The sequence below is a fragment of the Cervus canadensis genome, chromosome 9 (genome assembly GCF_019320065.1).
Source record: "Cervus canadensis isolate Bull #8, Minnesota chromosome 9, ASM1932006v1, whole genome shotgun sequence".
NCBI classification, from domain to species: domain Eukaryota; kingdom Metazoa; phylum Chordata; class Mammalia; order Artiodactyla; family Cervidae; genus Cervus; species Cervus canadensis.
Window position 1 is genome coordinate 51422120 of NC_057394.1, and position 7590 is coordinate 51429709.

Genomic DNA, 7590 nt, shown 5'->3' on the forward strand with positions numbered 1-7590 from the left:
GACTGCATTCTCTGAGTAATGTGCAGCCAGAGCCTGATTTCATTGGAAATTGCAAATATTTCAGACATGTAGGCAAAAAACCTAAGGATGCTAACATTGCTAAGCATTGCAACTAATTATACAATATGCTTTCATGACAAGATAGAGACATTAATAGGTTAGTCACAGCAAATTAAAAAAATCATTTTTAGTCTAGTGTATTAGGATGGGCCCAGCTAAAGAATTAGAACCAATGCAAATAATGCATACAAAAGAATGTCTTTAGAAGTGACCTCAGTAAAGAAAGGCTTTGCTATATTTACATTAGATTTTATAGTATGCCCAGCATACAACAATTCATCTAAGATTAAAAAAAGAGAAACATATATGGTGATGAGAAAGAGACATTAATTTAAGTAAAAGAATATATGAAAATCTCTGTAGGGTACCACAGAATTCTAGCTAATTTTACATGTATTTTAGCTTTGAGTGATATAGTTACTATTTGTTATTGTTAGACTAATTTTTATCCAAGTGACTCAACAAATTATATCTGTGTGTTAGTAACTGTGTTTTAATATGAAGGAATTAAACTGAAATCTTATCACAGTCTTAATGATTTCTTAATTTCTTTTTGCTATTTATTTAAAATATTGGGAGTGTGATCTAGTAGTGACATGTAACACTTTCAACTGAACCTTGAAAGTGTTGGTCCCTCAGTTGTGTCCAACACTTTGCGACCTTGTGGACTGTGGCCCGCCAGGCTCCTCTGTCCATGGAATTCTCCAGACAAGAATACTGGAGTGGGTTGCCATTCCTTTCGCCAAGGCATCTTCCCAACCCAGGGATTGAACACGGGTGTCCTGCATTACAGGCAAAGTCTTTACTGTCTGAGCCACCAGGGAAACTCCAACTGAAACTTAGCTAAGTGTTAATATTAGTTAATGTAAGTTAGTTAATATTTAAGGGATGCTCCTGTTTCCTTTTAAACAGCTCTATCATCTACAAACATGGGCAGATTATTTTTCTAATAACAACATCACAGGAAACTCTTAAGCATGACATTAAACTCCGCTATACTAATTACATTCTCTATGAAAAATTTCTATTTGAACTTACAGCATAAGACCCTGGAGAAAACTTAGCAGCGCACAAATTACTTAAATGTGTTTTAAGAAGAATAGCATACCATATAATAATTTTGCTTTTCATACCTTAAATCAACTGTTCTCCACAATGACTCATTATGGTAGCACGATCTTCTTGACCTTGCTAAACAGATTATTTTTTTAAATGTTAAAGCCTCTGTGATTGTATAATATAGCAAAGGGAAGAGCTTGGTTCTATCATGAACATTTGTCCAAAGTTAATATTTGCTTCTTACTAGAATATTGCTCTCATCAGGAGTCAGAAAATATTTTTCTATAAAGTGCCTGATAGCAAACATTTTAGATTTTTCAGGCCAGCGTATCTGTCCCAAGTATGCTACAGTTACAGAGCAAAAGCAGCTATAGACAATGCATAAAATAGGCATAGCTCTATTTCAATCACATTTTTTTTTTTTTTACTAAAAATAAGCAGCATATAAAAATTACAGTGAGGTGCCTCTTGACACACACTAGCATGGCTAAATTTAAAAAGTCAGGGAAAAAATTTTTTTTGGCAAGGATGTGTGGAAATTGGAACCATCTCTGTTGATGGGATTGGATGATGGTGCAGCCACTTTGGAAAGGTCTTACAGTTCCTTTAAACTGTTAGCATATGAGCCAGCAACACCCGTCCTGTACATGTATCCAAGAGAGAGAGACACTTAAAGCCATACAAAAAGTCGTACATGAATATTTTAGTTAGTTAGTTAAGTTGCGCAGTCGTGTCCGACTCTTTGCGACCCCATGGACGGTAGCCCACCAGGCTCCTCCATCCGTGGGATTCTCCAGGCAAGAATACTGGAGTGGGTTGCCATTTCCTTCTCCAGGGGATCTTCCTGACCCAGGGATCGAACCCAGATCTCCCACATTGCAGGCAGACGCTGTAACCTCTGAGCCATCAGGGAAGCCCACATGAATATTTATAGTAGCATTATTCATAATAGTGAAAAGAAAGAAAAAATCCAAATTACCATTAATTGATGAACGGATAAACAAAATGTTATGTGCTATATCCATACAACAGAATATTGTGTTGGCCAAAACCTTCCCTTGGTTTTTTAAGTAAAAAGATATTTTTCACTTTTACAAAAACTTTATTGAACAATATACTCATTGTTTTGTTCCACTACCTTCTGCCATTTTTCAGGCAACTTCATAATTCCATCTTCCCCAAACTTTTTTTCCCCAAAACTTTTTATCTTTTTGAGCAAAGAATTATTCCAGGTGCCTTTTATAGTCTTCCAGGGAACTGAAATTTTTTCCATTAAAAGAATTTTGTGAAGACCGAAATGAATGGAAATCTGAAGTTCCATTTTCTGGTGAATATGACAGATGAATCAGAAATTCCCAGGCAAGTGGTCAAAGTTTTTGGCTGGTCATCAAAGAAACATGTGGGCTTGTGTTATCCTGATGGAAGATTATGAGTTTTCAGTCAACGAGATAGTTTTCGTTGATTGATCCTTTCAGCTGGTCTAATTGGGAGCAATACTTATTAGAATTAATTGTCTGGTTTTCTCAATGGAGCTCATAAGAGAGGACTCCCTTGCAATCCCACCACATATACAACAATCACCTTTGGATGAAGACCAGCCTTTGGTATGGTTGGTGGTGGTTCCTTTCATTTTGCCCCATGATCTCTTCCCTTTCACATTATTGTACAGTATCCACTTTTCATTGCTTGTCACTATTTGTTATAAAAATGGAATGTTTTCATTATGTTTCAATAGAGAATCTTATGAGGAACTGTGATCAAGAAGGTGTTTTTTGCTTAACTTATATGGAACCCAAACATCAAAGTGATTATTAATAACATAATCAAGCTGGTGCAAATGATTTTCAACACTTGATTTGGATATCTTAAGTATGTTGGTTATCTCCTGTGTGGTATAGCATTGATTGATCTCAATTAATGTCTCAATTTGATTGTTATCAATTTCAACTGGTCTACCCAACTGTGAAGCATCATCCAGTGAGAAATCTCCAGCATGAAACTGCAAACCACTTTTGACATGTTGGATCAGTAATAGCACTTTCTCCATACATTGCACAGTTCTTTTTGTGTGTTTCAGCTATGTTTCTACCTTTCTTGAACTAATAAAGTACAATACACTGACAATGTTGACTGCTTTCCTCCATTTCCACTGTTAAAATGACTATACAAAAATTCACCAGTTTTAATGTTTGATTTTTTTAAATGCACACTGAGAAGACAGCTGTCACAATACAATGTAAAAAATGGTTTATAACGAAGTTAAAGACAACTAAGTGCTCCTACAGCCATTTTATGGAAAAAACAGAATGAACATTTTGGCCAACCCATTGTTACAAGAATCCTTCAGGAATTCTTGGCAATGTTTGGGGAAAACTAGTAGTAAAAGTCAGGAATGCTGCTACACATCCTACATTGTATAGGAAGGTCTCTCCCGTAACATCCAGTTCTAAAAGTTAATAGTGCTGAGGTTGAGAAACCCTGTATAGACCAATGCATGATATATCAGTGATAATTCTGGGAATGTGATTTGACTTTTCTAACCTAACATTCTATTGTAAAACAGCAGTGATTTTAACCAAGACAGACAAACATGTGGAAAGCGTGTTAGAAGCCATGCCTCATATCCAGTCCCGGAGACAACACTGCTTTATCTTGCCATCAAGGATTTGAAATGAAAGTGCAAAGTCATTGCTAATGGCCAGACAATTATTTGAATATCCTGTCATTAAGCACAAAATGCTACAGAACTTATGGATAGTGAGGCATTCCTCCCGTGGAGTCAGGTGTTAAATGGTGAAAATGGGATATTAAACATAATTGGGTTTGACTTAGTGAGTGTTGTTAGTGTTGGCTGCTCAGTCCTATCTGTGATCCCATGGATCCCGCCAGGTTCCTCTGTCCATGGGATTCTCCAGGCAAGAATACTGCAGTGGGTTGCCATTTCCTAATAGTTCGTGTTTTAATACACTGACCACTTGGAAAGTATTCCTGGTAAAGAGTTGAATTTGTAATTTAACTGAAAGAGGAAAATGTAGTGATTTTCCTTGTTTGCTCTGTACTAATTTAAGGGATGGAATGCATGTGAGAGGAGAGAATAGAAAAAAGTGGGAAGGCAGATGGAGAAGGATATATGTTTGATTACTCAAAATTAAAAAAAATTAAAGTCATCCTAAAAGGGAATTAATTACTTCACTTTTCCTTACATGAACTTAAGGAAAAATGAAATAATTACTTTAATTATTTCAATTAATAATTACTTTAATTAAAATGAACTTACTTCCTTACATGTTAGCTCAATGCCAACAAACTAAAATTTTCTGAAGAAATTAGAAGAGGTAAAGGAGCTATATCTAAAGTTCCTTTATTTCTGTTAGTTTATATATTTTGTTAAAGATTTGATATTAAAAAAACTTATTTTCACACCAAAAAACCCCCTTAATATGAAACGTTTCCAATAAATAGAAAATTACCAAAAAATAGACACAAATATACCCACTTACTGAGATTAAATGTGTGTTACCATTCTGCTAGATTTACTGCAGATCTTTCCCTTTTTTTTAAGCTGTAATTCTCATAATATTTTAATTCTGTTCTGAAATTGGTCTACAAATATCTCTACATTAACACCAAAGTCTGTGATTCAACAAATAAGAGGAATGTAATGATTGCCTTGCCAGAAAAATAAGCCTTATACATTTATATCTATTTATGATATTTATGGAATCAGTTTCCCAAGGCTCATGAAACTAAAGTGTGCACATGCCATATACACACACCACTATATTAAAATCAAATGGATTTATAGTATCAAAGTAAATACTATGTAAAATTTATAGCCAGATACACAAAATATGAATTTGACTCATGAATACACTGTGGATCATGGGTACCATACCTCACAAGTATGAGTTCCAGTTAAGAAGAGGGAAATAAGTGCTTGGGTGGATTTTAAGTGAGCACTAGTCACCACCACCAACACAAGAAATTAATTTAATTACAGTATGTAAAGAGTTAACATACATGTGGATATTAAATTGACCCTACAATAAAACTTTAAAATTTGCAAAAAGACATTAGAATGTATGGTTTACCATGCACTAGCTGCCACAGATTTTCAGTAGATGGTGCAAAGGACAATCAGGTTTTTATACCACTGTCAGGATACATTTAACAGGAGGCTTCCTGTGTGCTGTTTTGAATCTGTCAGGAAACCTTTGGCCCTTATTAATTCCTGAATATTCAGGAATTAAGAGGAGAGGCACGCCTTTCCCGGGGCTGAGGAATCCAGGCATTTCCTTTGTTAGTTTCTCGTTATGGTGATAAGTACCCTCTTCTCTCTTTAATAGGGTTCACCTTGTGTTTATTTAGTCTGGAATTCTAATCTGTATCTTTGCTGAGAATAACTACCTTGTAAGACAGTATATATGCGCACGCCATGTTGATTAAAACACCTTTTTCAGAGCTTTGGTCCCCGTGTCTTTCTTTCTTTCTCTTCCTCTCTTTCTCTTTATCTCTCTATTTCTGGCTGATTCCCTGGAACATGAAAGTGGGCTGCGTAACCCAGGGAATATTAGCCTCTTTCCTTCTTTTACTTTCTCATCGACTCCGGACCACCAGGTTCTGGTCCATTAAAGGACCAACATACCACCATCAGGGAAATGGTCTTGGTGTTTCTCCTATGTATCAAGGAATTGCAGAGCACAGAATTCAATATGCTGGACAAGGTTTGATTATTCCAGGATCTTTTCCTTTTAATAGATAAAAACATTTCCAGAAACTTTAGCAATAACACTTCAGCTTAGTTCCTTCCTTATTCTTCCTTTCTTCTTTGGAACTAGATGACATCATTGTGTTTATTTCCCTCATGTTTTTGTGTGTGTTATCCCACACACACATTGCATTTATATATATTATGCTATATATTAATAGACACTTAATTTCTCTATTTTTGAGATTTATCCATATGTAGCCCTAGTTATTTGTTTCAAATGCAGTGTAGAAGTCTACTGCATAACAAGCCTCTCTGTATTTTATTCTCTCCCTGACTGCAGGATATTTAAATGCTTTACCCTTTTTAGCTTTTACAAATGTTCAGGAAATATTTTTGCACAACATCTTTGAGCTTCTCCAGGGAGACATGAGACATGGAATTGCTGGGTCATAAGTACATGCACCTTTACCATTTCCAAGTTACTGCCTAAACTGGCTTTACCAGTTTTGCACTCTTATTATCTATGCAGAAATCCCTACACGTTGGTGAAAACTTGGTGACATGGAATTTTGTCATTTTGCCAGTCTGATGAGGGTAAAATGGTATCTCATAGAATTGTCATTAAAAAAAAAAATATTGAATGGGAATGATCCACCCCTTCCCTCAACTTTTCACAACTTGCTTATACAATCCTTAAGAGTGAACCCTCAGAAGGATTGCATTACAAATTGTTTGGACGTTTAGACTGAACAGAAATGATAAATCAAAGAAACACATTCCTAGATTCCAATCTTCTCCAGGTCTGCTTTTTGCTTTGTCAGGCGAGTGTATGTTCCTTGGTTCTTTGTCTCATCACAACAAAGATTTGAAGTGACAGACATTAAAGCCCCTTGGCGGGTCACAGCTCTCGGAGGACAGACTGTGTTATAGCTCTTAAATAAATCACTGTTACAGCTCAGTGTTACAGCTCTATTTATTTAGATGATAGCAGGAAAATCCATCTTCAAGGTGTGAGGGCACTTCGATCCAAAGACGGGAGGAGAAGAGCGCCCCAACGTGTGGGGGAGGGGGAGAGGGGAGGGGGAGGGGGGAGGGAGGGGGAGGGAGAGGGAGATGGGGAGAGGGAGATGCTTTGGCTCCTCTTTTTATATGTTTTTTTGTTCCCCCTGGGCCTGTCCTATGCAAATCGGGCTTAGGCCGGAGCGTTGTTTGTTTTACCTGAGGTTCTCACTCTGGTCCTCGGACCTTCCTTTGTTCTATTTTCGCGGGCTTTCCCTTCCAGGTCTTTTAGCCACAGACATTTTGGACTCCTTTTCCCTATTCTAACTGCCTAATAGCTTCATTCAACTTTGTTCCAGTCCTGGGCACAAGGTGGCGCTTCCAAAATTGCTGACTTGGGGGGCTTATCATATACTTCTTGTTGGGGCATCAGAATGAGGGGCAGTGCATGCTGTGTGGTGTTTAAGTAATAAACATATATAAAATGTACTTTAAAATGTGAAATTTATTAATAGATAAAGATATTATCATAGGTGCATTATAGTCACAAGGAACTTCCATGAGAAAAATGTAAAGGTGCTCTATATAAAGCTTGAAAATCAATTATAATAATAGTTCCCGCTTATTTATATTTAGTACCGTCTCTATGCCCAGGACCTGAGGTGGGCCTTGGTGTTTTTGGAAGCTGGTCTGACATTCACAGATAGACCTCATTGTTCTTCTTATGGACATAACCAGTCTTACAGAATAAGGTTGGTGGG